Source organism: Lissotriton helveticus, chromosome 8, assembly GCF_964261635.1.
Source record: "Lissotriton helveticus chromosome 8, aLisHel1.1, whole genome shotgun sequence".
NCBI classification, from domain to species: Eukaryota; Metazoa; Chordata; class Amphibia; order Caudata; family Salamandridae; genus Lissotriton; species Lissotriton helveticus.
Window position 1 is genome coordinate 1,285,050,344 of NC_136069.1, and position 13,492 is coordinate 1,285,063,835.

Genomic DNA, 13,492 nt, shown 5'->3' on the forward strand with positions numbered 1-13,492 from the left:
CAGTTTGGTGCTGTAGGCAACCAAATCTTCCATGAAAAACTGTTCTTCATTTTCCAAAATGGCTGCGTAGCTGGTCAGCCAGGTTGCCTTCTTAGAGTTACTTGGACCCAGCTCTGTCCATTCTTATAATAGATAGCCCTGTCCTGAATGAACAGAACCACTCACATCATCCCCCATGATGTGATGTGAAGTGTAAGGATGTTAAAAGCGGCTGTCCATTTCAAAGTTACTCCCTGTAAATAAACTCCTTTCTTATACCTTTGAAATGATTAGAGGCTCTACCTTGCTTTGTATTCCTAAGCTGTCAAACATTTCTCTATCCATTTACAATTTGCCTTCTTAAAAGGTGCTGGGTTGGTGTACCAAGTCCTTGAATCAAGGCCTCTCATCTTCCGAATGCCTAAGCCTAATGGAGGGTGGGTTGTTAAAATAAACGTTTGTCTCTGGAAGAGCATGAATTATGTGGAACATTCCTATTTCATTTTTCTTTCTGATGGTGTTCAGAAACCTAATTACAATTCCTTCCATATGCATCATCAGCCACCTGGGCTTACTGGCTTTGAAACCAGTTTGGGAGAAGACAAAGTTAAAAGAACTTTTCTAAAAATTATTCTTGTGAATTAAAGTTGTACTATAAAGTTACCTTTGGCAAAGATTTAGTGAATTATCACAACGTGTAATTTATAGTAGCTTCTAACCAGAGGAGTAATGGTGAAGTTTTTAAAACAGTGTGCAAGCTTTCCAATCGTAAACTCCATCAACTTCTTTAGCAGCTTAACCAGTGACGGCTGGTGAAATGTGAAAGTGGTAATGCCTAAACTCCTGACTGGAACTGCAAGAACCAGGTTGGAGTGGCAAGCGAGCCCAAGTCATTAAATGAATAGATATATGTATAAAATATAGATGCCCCTTTGAAAGAGACGCTGATAGGATAATGCCTTAATTGCTAAATTTTCCTTCGTTTCAAGCCTATACATGCTAGATCAGTGTACATTGTCTGTAAAGCCTCCAGCACTTCGACTCTCCAGATTAATGAGAAGCACAGAGGTGTCATTACCATTATTTATCTATTTATCTGTTTCCTCAGGTTCACATATAACATATTCAGACCATCAGACATTACTTTAAACAAGCACATTAATAGTTTTGAACACAAAGAGCATACATTTCAACATTTTAATTATAACTGGAAATCGAGGGAATGTATTTTCCCGTTGACTTATATTGAGGCAGAGGCTTCACAAATCAGAATTTCCTCACCTGTATGTCCCACTTTGCAGTGCTTTTTCAAGTGGCCCCCTTTGTCTTTGAGCACTAGCTTCCAAGACCTCAGCCCTTTGCTCCCGCCCAATCTGGTATCCTCCCACACCTCGCTTGCTGGAATTTTTGGCCTGGTCCTGACATTTGACCTAAAATCAGAAGGTGAACATTGTGAAAGCACATTTTTCTACTTTTTCTCCTTTATTTCCTATTGTGCGTAATTGCACACAAAAGTGAAATATTTTCTGAACTATGAAAAATTGTAACTCCAAAAGTACTTACCTTAGAACTGTGTTACAGGACTTAAAACATATATAAAAATTGACTGTATGTTTACAAATTTGTCTCGGATTTAATCTTGACTGTGTGTCTCATTTATTGCCTCAGTGAGTACAAAAAATGCTTAACACAGAGACCCTTAAGAACTGATACAGAGAACTGGATACGGAGACCCATAAGAACTAAAGCCGCAATGTCCTCAAAGGAAGCGGCTGATCTAGCTTCAACGTCGTATCTCCCCCCACAGCCTCCCCAAAGTCCAAGATCCAACTGATCACTGGTTTCGGAGGAGATTACCCCCCTCCGAAATCCCCAAGATCCCCGGCGCTCCTCACTACCCTCCCCAGGGCTCCCCCTGTAAAGAAACAGAACAAAGAGGGTCCTCCACCAACTGCATGCTCATAAACTGCAGATCAGCCTCCAAACATGCAACAGAACTACCTGAATCCATCCTCTACCATGACATAGAAATCGCGTTCATCACTGAGACATGGGTAAACAAATTCTCCTCCCCAAGCTTGCGTTTGTTTGTGTCTCCAGGTTTTACAATGATCAACAAAGACAGAAAAGATCAAAGAAAAGGGGGTATAGCAATCATACACAAGAACAACATCTCCATTGTAGAAATCGACACCTGCAAGTACAGCACCTTTAAATGTCTTACCGCCAACATCAAGACAAGCGATAACAGAGCAATACTCTGCCATCTTCTATATCATTCCCTAGACAACACCACCACATTCGGGGAACCTCTTCTTCGAGTTGATTGCTCACTGCTCACTCGGAGACTCAGACAACTTAATTCTTGGTGACCGCAACCTACGTTGGAATGAAGTAAACAACTTGTTAATTCAAACCCTGAACAATCTTCTACTTGACAACAATCTTACCCAATACTGCACAGAGGAAAAGCATCACAGAGGAGCAATCCTGGATGCCATTATTGCCCACCGCGACGCAGTTACGATTGACCACATCATCCCTGTGGTCTGGTCAGACCACCACCTCCTCCTATTCCACATCAACCAAATGGTCCTATTCCAACCCACTCACAAGACCCCCCAAATGGATTAGAAACTTAACTCAGATTCCCCTAGCCGACCTAGAAGAAAGGATAAGCTCGCTCCTCCCCAGCTCCACTGATCAACTCCCCACAACTGAACTCACCTCTCACTACAACTGAAATATGACGTCCATTCTTGATCAACTAGCTCCCCCTGAAATAAAAAAAAAAACAGGAACATTCCATCCAGATCATGGTTTTAACACTGACATCAACACCAAAAGGAGACAACTAAGAGCCACAGAAAGACTCTGGGGGAACAACCCTTCCGTTATCCTACGCAAGCAACTCAAAGCAGCTTGCAGGAAGTACAAAAACACATCAAGAACAAAAAGAAAAACCTTTTTCTGCACCGCGCTGGACAATGCAACAAACAGACCTAATGAGCTCTTTAACATCTTTAGGCAACAAACCTCCAAGTCCACTGCTTCCTCAGTTCAGGCTTCAAAGAACTGTGCTCCAACTTCGCCAACTTCTTTAACGACAAAATCGCCAAGATTGAGCTCGCACTGGACACCAATCACACCACCCCCATCAAGAGCCCGGCGCCTGGAACTAAAGACAACGCATCCAAGCCCCCTCCAAAACCCTGGAAATCCTACAGTCCCATTCGGGAAGCTGAGATAGTCAAACTGATCTCCACCACCAATCCCTCTTCCCACATCATTGGTCATTTACCCCCACAACTGACCAAAAAGCCAAAACTCTCCATAGCCCCGCTCTGGTGCAAGATCATAAATAGCTCCCTGAGAACCGGAGTCATACCAGACTGCTTCAAAATCAGGAAAAGGCACGCCACTGCTGAAAAAAACAGGCCTAGACACAAAAGACCTGAACAACTTTAGACCTTTCTCTAATTTACCTCTTCAATCCAAAATCCTGGAAAGATGCGTACTCCCACAACTGACTCAACGCATGGACAGCATCAACCTTCTTGATCCCCACCAATCAGGTTTCAGAAAAGGCTGCAGCACTAAAACCGCGATCCTCAACGACATTGATGACATCCACAAGTCACTTGATTCGGACCAATGCTACCTACTCATTCTCCTAGACCGATCGGCAGCCTTCGACATGGTCGACCACAAACTTCTCATTAAAGTTCTTCAAGAAAGGGCAGGTCTAGATGAGGTGATCCTACACTGGTTCTCCTCCTCTCCTCCTTCCTTCACAACCGCACCCAAAGAATAAAAATCAAAAACTTTGCGTCTGACCTACACCCCGTCAGCAGGGGTGTCCCACAAGGGTCTGTGCTGTCCCCACAACTTTTCAACATCTACATGGAATCCCTCACTACCCTACTCAAAAAATCCAACATCCCCTTCCATCTATATACAGACGACACGCAGATCTATCTGGAAACCTCTTCCATTGATGACATTCAGAGACTCAACGACACGCTAAGAGAAGTCCAACACTGGGTCTCAAGTAACCACCTAAAACTCAATCAAGAAAAACGGAAATACTCCTCATTTCCAACAAAGAAGAGAACCCCCAAATTACAGAATGGCTAAAAGCTATTGATGCACTCAATGGTAACCTCATCTTGGCGGACTCCGTAAAATCACTAGGTATCACCCTAGACCTGAAATTGGACTTGACCAAACACATTAAGAACTCCGCAAAGAGGGCCTTCCTCAACTTGAAGCTACTTAACAAAATAAAACCCTTCATACCGCCCAAGGACCTCAAACAAGCCACTCAAGCATTGGTGTTGTCTAGACTAGACTACGGGAATGCATTCCTCTCTGGTACAGCAAAATCACACCTTGCTCCCCTCAAAACAATTCTCAATGCAGCAGAAAGAATGGTCACGGGAGTTAAGAAATTCGATCACATCTCACCTGCACTCAGAGAACTAAAATGGCTCCCAGTTGAAATGGGTGCCAGCTTTAGAACAGCCTGCCTCACTCACAAAGCCCTTCACACAGGCAAACCGGAATGCCTGGCTTCCAAACTCAAAAAAGCCAGTCAGACCAGGAACCTTGGGAGCTGCAACACTCTACTACTCATCCCGCTGAATACACACAAACAAAAAACCGTGGCCCGGTCCTTCGCTGGTAACGCGCCCAAAGTCTGGAACTCTATTCCCCCCCACATCAGAACTATCCTCTCCTTTGCAAAATTCAAAAGACTGCTCAAAGACCTTTTCCACGATCGTTTCCTAGTGAACGGATAGGAACCACCGAAGTGCTTAAGCTGGCACATCCAAGCACTTTGACTCTGTGTCCTCAGGACCTCTACCTCCTCCACCTCCTGGACCCCTACTTTGTTCCCTCCTTCCCGAAAGAGGAGCTCTGCCCAAGCAACGGCACTCATCTAAAACACTACAGGACTTCAGTGCCTAAGGTTACACAACCTGCTGGGACTTTCTTTCCATGTTCTATTCTATTACCGTATTCTGTGACTTTCGCAGTACGACTGTTGTAAAGCGCTCGGATACCCTCGGGTCTGGCCAGCGCTATATAAAATTTCATAATAATTAAATATTAAATTAACGCTACCCTCTGCTATGCCTAACTGCTCGCCCACACTACCACAAAGAGAGTTAGTATTATCTACTTTTACCTCTATCTGCCTTTTGGGGATTTCTTACACTCCCTACATAGTGTACTTTATTTTGGGACACTGTACAGAGAGCTGGTTTCCTACATGGACAGATACCCCTTGACCCCCAGGTATAGATAGCACTCAGACTGGCAGCCATAATGCAGGAATAGGGCCTACTAGACAAATGGAGGCACAAACCCCTGGCAATTGTGAAAGGCTAACTTTATTCCTATATAAACAATACTGGATTTCTGGCTAGTCCCTCCAGTTGTGTGTGGCTGGGTGCTGGGGGTGAGACATCTGGCTTGCATCCTCTCGGATCATTCACCAATTCTTTTGTAACTCTGCATACCAGACACAATGCCTATTGGGGAACGAAACCCGGAGACGTTATTGGACCAGGTGTTCTGTGAAGAGGTGCAGGAGGAGATATTAGAATATTTCAAACACATCATGGGCACTGTGGAGCACTGTATCATCATGTGGGATGCATTTCAAGCCACAATATGAGTGGTGTGTATAGCTAAGCAGTATGAGGTGCACATGATGCTCCGGAGACCTTTAGATTGTCTAAAGAGTGATATCAAATCCCTAGAAGACACAATAATGAACAACCACAACAACAATCTTAGCACAGATTCACCAACTGCTCTTGGAGCTCACAGGGGTGTAGGAAAGGGAACAAAAATATAGAGGCAAATTTGCAAGAACCCTGGCCTATGAAAACGGTGAATGACTGGGGAGGTCACATGTTCTAATGACAAAACATGCTCTAAATGTAGCAGAGAAGACGCAACAGGAGAGCACCACACAACCCTCCTTAGGTCTCTGAATATCACGAAGAAACTGTTATTGCATTATCGGGGGATTGCTAAAGATAATTCCTGCTTTAACCTTTTGGCCTGGATGAATTTCTCACAGTCCCCAAAACGACAAGGCGCCAGGGCCCGATGGCCTCCCGGACACATTTTTATAAAAGATACATTGACATCCTAGGCCCACACCTTCTAGAGGTATATGACGAGGCTCATAGACAAAATATACTACCACCCTCTCTATCGAGAGAGGGATTCATCATTACATTATTGGAGCCTGCCAAACCCTACATAGCTGTGATTCTTACAGACTGCTCTCTCTTATCAACTACAATGTCAAAATACTGGCTAAGCTCAACATAACCACCTCACACTGGAGTGGGACTACATAGTCACTCTCTTGGAGTAAATGGGGATGTCAGTCCCCATTCACAATGTGGATCAAACTACTAAACATGGTCGCAGAGGCCCATCTCTGCATCAACAGTGTCAGTTTTTGACCTTTTTCTATTATCTGAGTGACCCCCCAGGTTTGCTCAAAGTCCTCAATCCCCTTCACTCTGGCTCTGGAGCCACTGGCAGCTAAACTCTGACAAAATTATAGGAAATATGTACTTCGCTACCATAACAGACATATAATATATCAAATTTGGAATATATCAAATTGGAAAACTAATGGGCATAAAAATAAACTGGGTGAAATCCCTGATTTTCCCACAAACAAGCATGAGTACAAAGTTCTAGAATTGTGCAATGATACAGTGAAATATCTGGGAATTTACATTAATTGAGGCACAAGAAATGGTAATCCAGGAAACTATGTGGTGGCATTAACTCAGATAACAGACCGAATCGCAAGGTTGCTTGCACTTCCGTTAACCCTGGCAGGGCACATCAGCCTTCTCAAAATGGCAGTCATGCTTCTTCTGGTGTACATGTTCCATAGCTCCCCACTATACCTCAATAAATCATTATTCTGCACATTGGGGACACAATTCACTTGCATAGTATTGGCAGGGAAAAGGGTAACAGTAGCATGGGACACTCTTAAATTGCCATATCGCATGGGGAGCTTCAAGGCACCAGACCCTAAACATTATCATCTCAGTGCACAGGCCCACTTTGCACACTACTGGAACCATTGAATCCCGCACATGGCACACATGGTGCTAGAAATAGACAGTCAGCCCTACCCCCATCACCTCCCTGGTGGATATGCAACTTCGAGATAAAACCTCCACAGCTGCTTGTACTATCAGATACTGGAACGGCATCCATAAGAAAACAATGTGTAACATCTTAAACTCCTTGAAATGCTAATTGGAGACCGACCACTGCTGCCAGCCACACAAGAGCCTAACACCCAGTCACAACTAGCCGCATTACAGGTCATGAGATGGGGTGATCTACACCAAATGGTACATTCCATATACTGGAGGACTTCTGTGGGACATCTCGCCCGGGCCCCCTGGACACATTCCTTTATTATAGGCTAAGAAGGACCTGCAGACTGCTGAGCCATATATTCCCCGTATTGCTAGCGGGACTAGATATTTTACCTGCTAGCACTACCACCAAAACCTGGTCTCGAGACTCACAAGAGAAGCTCAAGGCCCTACCGGAGGCGGTTCACTTGGCAACAGCAGGATGGGAAACTGAAACTGGTTTGGAAATAACCCAGAGAATTTGAAAATTCTGCTGCACCCAACCAAGCATGATCACTGCTAGGAGCAGATTGAGAATTATACATTTCAAGTTCTTGATTAGAGCATTTTACACTCCAAAAGCTTTACAACGCCTTTGACTGTGGGCGAACTGTGAGTTTGTGCGCTGCAGAGCGCCAGAGGCAGGATTCCTGTATCTAGCATGGGATTGTCAGCGGGTGATGGCCTACTGGGCATTTCTAATAAACTCCTTAAAGCAAATGCTAACATGTGAAATTCCACTTGACCCTTAAGTGGCTCGGCTGGGCTGGATTGAAAAAATTGACACAACTCAGAAGAAACTTTTAGCATTGACATTGCTCCTGGCCAATCACCAGGTAGCCTGTTGATGGGGACAAGGACGCAATCCAAAGTTCAAACAGTGGCTAGAAGACATGACCTATTGCAGTGAGCACCTTGAGATATATGCAGCACTCCTACCCCAGGCCTCCAAACCCAGGGACATAAAGAGCCCGTTTAGGTGCAAACTTGTGAGGCAGTTAGAGGAGATTGTGGCAACACCAGAGACAACAGATGGACCTCCTCCCAACACACAAACCAAATGAGCATTGAAAAAACAGAGACAGGAATAATGTACAAAAAGGAGAGGGAGCAAGCATGACACACTCCTGTAAAGTATTCCAAGACAACCCAATCCGAGCAGCTAGAGATATGCAAAGACCCGAGACCACAGTAAAGCAAAGGTGGCAGGAGGTTTCCCATGGCAATGAGTTTCAGATCATTGGTTGGCAAGAGCTTGAACAGTAATGATTTCCATAAATTGCCTGTATAGACTGTGTCTCGTCACTGAAAATCTATGATGGAATGAGTCTCTATGTGTTGCTTGTTTATTGAATAGTTATAACATGGAAATTGATAAATAAATTAAAAAAATATCAATGGTACTAGTACTTTACATCAATATGTCATTTCAAGTAGAATGTTACGTCAGTGACTTTATGCATAATGATTTTGGTTACGTCATACATGAAGTCTCAAGTGATGTCATTGATTAAATCACTTATTGATATGTTCTGTGTGATATTATATGTGAGGATAAGAGCAGTACATTTGGTTAGGAATTATGCATGTGTGGCTTCGGTAAATGGCAAATTTTCCATGGCAGGATGCCAAAGTAGCTGTCAGCTCTCCCATCTTTTTCGTGTTGTGAAACATCTTCATGAATTTGCTAAACAGTGTGAAAAATACAGCGTGAAAAATATAACCTCAGCTTTTATTGTATAACCAAAACTTGGCTTCACAAACCATCAATTTTTGTCACGATCGATTTCTGTCACCAGAGTATTCTATTGTGTGATATGATCGCGATGTTAAAATAGGCGGGGCATAGCCATATTATAAGAAGATGCATTTACTCTCTAAATTAAACCATTTAAAAATGTATTCAATGATCGATTGATCATCTGTGATTGTAAGTTTGGGACTATTTTATTAATCTCTTTGTAGCCTATTGGCCCCTCAAGCATATGCAGAGACATCTGCCTTATTGTTAGATGATGGCGTTAACTATATTTTGAACAACAAACGCATCTTAGTCCTGGGCAACTTTAATCTGTTGCTGCAATGATTGCAGGCCACAATTATCGTTTTGACAGATCTTGAATTTTAGAACTTTTTAGGGCTCGGCCTACGCCCACGAAGTGGGTGGAGTTTCGAGCTCCTAATGTTAAAGAGAAAAAAAAAAGTATCTCTAGGGCTCTGGCCTGACACATTCCAGACACATTCCTTAGTGTTTTCTGGCATCTGCCTAGTGATTCGTCTTCGCTGTGCTGTGTATTTTGTAGCGTTGATGTGATAGGCTGTAAGTAATTTACGCGTGCCCGATGTGGCATAATCTGTGCGAGAACGAGCACGGCAGAGTGATTAATCTTAATTAGGAGCTGTCAGAGTGCCCGTGTAATGCAATCCAGATGGTGCGAGCGCGTTCACCATAGCATTGCATGTATCATGCGCGCGTTTAACATTTACCTTTCGCGCACGGCAGTCCATTCAAGTTTACTCGGCTAATTTCAATGTTTGAATAGCTGAAATGCTTTTACCGAAATTAAAAATGTTTGTTTGGAATAAAACGTTTACAGTTTTCAGCTACCTTGCACCTCCTTGTTTGAACACGGAATGTAAAGCGAGTTTGTTTTAGAGCACTGATGTGCGATAAAAATAAGTGGGAAAGTGCAATTTCGGATGATATTGAACATTCAACTTATTTCAACGGGTGGCGAGTTCAGTAAGAGGTAAAGAGTGCGAATTTCATGGCGGTGCAGAGTGGCGGTGCAGAGTGGCGGTGCAGAGTGGCAGTGCGGTGGTGCAGAGTGGCGGTGTAGAGTGGCGGTGCAGAGTGCGGTGCAGAGTGGTGGTGCAGAGTGCAGAGTGGCGGTGCAGAGTGGCGGTGCAGAGTGGTGTTGCAGAGTGGCGGTGCAGAGTGGCGGTGCAGAGTGGTAGTGTGGCGGTGCAGAGTGGCGGTGCAGAGTGGCAGTGCAGAGTGCAGAGTGGCGGTGCAGAGTGGCGGTGCAGAGTGCAGAGTGGCGGTGCAGAGTGGCGGTGCAGAGTGGCAGTGCGGCAGTGCAGAGTGGCGGTGCAGAGTGCAGAGTGGCGGTGCAGAGTGGCGGTGCAGAGTGGCGGTGCAGAGTGGCAGTGCAGAGTGGCAGTGCAGAGTGGCGGTGCGGTGGTGCAGAGTGGCAGTGCAGAGTGGCGGTGCAGAGTGGCGGTGCAGAGTGGCGGTGCAGAGTGCAGAGTGGTGGTGCAGAGTGGCTGTGCAGAGTGGCGGTGCAGAGTGGTGGTGCATAGTGGCGGTGCAGAGTGGCGGTGCAGAGTGGCGGTGCAGAGTGGCGGTGCAGAGTGGCGGTGCAGAGTGGCGGTGTAGAGTGCAGAGTGGCGGTGCAGAGTGGCGGTGCAGAGTGCAGAGTGGCGGTGCAGAGTGGCGGTGCAGAGTGGCGGTGCAGAGTGGCAGTGCAGAGTGGCAGTGCAGAGTGGCAGTGCAGAGTGGCAGTGCAGAGTGGCAGTGCACAGTGGCGGTGCAGAGTGGCGGTGCAGAGTGGCGGTGCAGAGTGCAGAGTGGCGGTGCAGAGTGGCGGTGCAGAGTGGGGGTGCAGAGTGGCGGTGCAGAGTGGGGGTGCAGAGTGGCGGTGCAGAGTGGCGGTGCAGAGTGGCAGTGCGGCGGTGCAGAGTGGCGGTGCGGAGTGGCGGTGCAGAGTGGCGGTGCAGAGTGGCGGTGCAGAGTGGCGGTGCAGAGTGGCAGTGCAGAGTGGCGGTGCAGAGTGGCTGTGCAGAGTGGCGGTGCAGAGTGGCGGTGCAGAGTGCAGAGTGGCGGTGCAGAGTGGCGGTGCAGAGTGGGGGTGCAGAGTGGCGGTGCAGAGTGCAGAGTGGGGGTGCAGAGTGGCGGTGCAGAGTGGCGGTGCAGAGTGGCGGTGCGGCGGTGCAGAGTGGCGGTGCAGAGTGGCGGTGCAGAGTGCAGAGTGGCGGTGCAGAGTGGCGGTGCAGAGTGGCGGTGCAGAGTGGCAGTGCGGTGGTGCAGAGTGGCAGTGCAGAGTGGCGGTGCAGAGTGGCGGTGCAGAGTGGCGGTGCAGAGTGCAGAGTGGCGGTGCATAGTGGCGGTGCAGAGTGCAGAGTGGTGTGGCAGAGTGTCGGTGCAGAGTGTCGGTGCAGAGTGGCGGTGCAGAGTGGCAGTGCGGCTGTGCAGAGTGGCGGTGCAGAGTGGCGGTGCAGAGTGGCGGTGCAGAGTGGCGGTGCAAGTGGCGGTGCAGAGTGGCGGTGCAGAGTGGCAGTGCGGCGGTGCAGAGTGGCAGTGCAGAGTGGCAGTGCAGAGTGCAGAGTGGCGGTGCAGAGTGGCGGTGCAGAGCGCAGAGTGGTGGTGCAGAGTGGCGGTGCAGAGTGGCGGTGCAGAGTGGCGGTGCAGAGTGGCGGTGCAGAGTGCAGAGTGGCGGTGCAGAGTGGCGGTGCAGAGTGGCAGTGCAGAGTGGCGGTGCGGTGGTGCAGAGTGGCAGTGCAGAGTGGCGGTGCAGAGTGGCGGTGCAGAGTGGCGGTGCAGAGTGGCAGTGCAGAGTGGCAGTGCAGAGTGGCAGTGCAGAGTGGCGGTGCAGAGTGGCGGTGCAGAGTGGCGGTGCAGAGTGGCGGTGCAGAGTGGCGGTGCAGAGTGCAGAGTGGCGGTGCAGAGTGGCGGTGCAGAGTGGGGGTGCAGAGTGGCGGTACAGAGTGGGGGTGCAGAGTGGCGGTGCAGAGTGGCGGTGCAGAGTGCAGAGTGGCGGCGCAGAGTGACGGTGCAGAGTGGCGGTGCAGAGTGGCAGTGCAGAGTGGCGGTGCAGAGTGGCGGTGCAGAGTGGCGGTGCAGAGTGGCGGTGCAGAGTGCAGAGTGGCGGTGCAGAGTGGCGGTGCAGAGTGGGGGTGCAGAGTGGCGGTGCAGAGTGCAGAGTGGGGGTGCAGAGTGGGGGTGCAGAGTGGCGGTGCAGAGTGGCGGTGCGGTGGTGCAGAGTGGCAGTGCAGAGTGGTGGTGCAGAGTGCAGAGTGGCGGTGCAGAGTGGCGGTGCAGAGTGGCGGTGCAGAGTGGCAGTGCGGCGGTGCAGAGTGGCGGTGCAGAGTGGCAGTGCAGAGTGCAGAGTGGCAGTGCAGAGTGGCGGTGCAGAGTGCAGAGTGGTGGTGCAGAGTGGCGGTGCAGAGTGGCGGTACAGAGTGGCGGTTCGGCGGTGCAGAGTGGCGGTGCAGAGTGGCGGTGCAGAGTGGCAGTGCAGAGTGGCGGTGCGGTGGTGCAGAGTGGCAGTGCAGAGTGGCGGTGCAGAGTGGCGGTGCAGAGTGGCGGTGCAGAGTGCAGAGTGGCGGTGCAGAGTGGCGGTGCAGAGTGGTGGTGCATAGTGGCGGTGCAGAGTGGCGGTGCGGTGGTGCAGAGTGGCGGTGCAGAGTGGCGGTGCAGAGTGGCGGTGCAGAGTGGCGGTGCAGAGTGGCGGTGCAGAGTGCAGAGTGGCGGTGCAGAGTTGCGGTGCAGAGTGGCGGTGCAGAGTGGCGGTGCAGAGTGGCGGTGCAGAGTGCAGAGTGGCGGTGCAGAGTGGCGGTGCAGAGTGGCGGTGCAGAGTGGCAGTGCAGAGTGGCGGTGCAGAGTGGCGGTGCAGAGTGGCGGTGCAGAATGGCGGTGCAGAGTGGCGGTGCAGAGTGCAGAGTGGCGGTGCAGAGTGCAGAGTGGCGGTGCAGAGTGGTGGTGCAGAGTGGGGGTGCAGAGTGGCGGTGCAGAGTGCAGAGTGGGGGTGCGGAGGGCGGTGCAGAGTGGCAGTGCAGAGTGGCGGTACAGAGTGGCGGTTCGGCGGTGCAGAGTGGCGGTGCAGAGTGGCGGTGCAGAGTGGCAGTGCAGAGTGGCGGTGCGGTGGTGCAGAGTGGCAGTGCAGAGTGGCGGTGCAGAGTGGCGGTGCAGAGTGGCGGTGCAGAGTGCAGAGTGGCGGTGCAGAGTGGCGGTGCAGAGTGGTGGTGCATAGTGGCGGTGCAGAGTGGCGGTGCGGTGGTGCAGAGTGGCGGTGCAGAGTGGCGGTGCAGAGTGGCGGTGCAGAGTGGCGGTGCAGAGTGGCGGTGCAGAGTGCAGAGTGGCGGTGCAGAGTTGCGGTGCAGAGTGGCGGTGCAGAGTGGCGGTGCAGAGTGGCGGTGCAGAGTGCAGAGTGGCGGTGCAGAGTGGCGGTGCAGAGTGGCGGTGCAGAGTGGCAGTGCAGAGTGGCGGTGCAGAGTGGCGGTGCAGAGTGGCGGTGCAGAATGGCGGTGCAGAGTGGCGGTGCAGAGTGCAGAGTGGCGGTGCAGAGTGCAGAGTGGCGGTGCAGAGTGGTGGTGCAGAG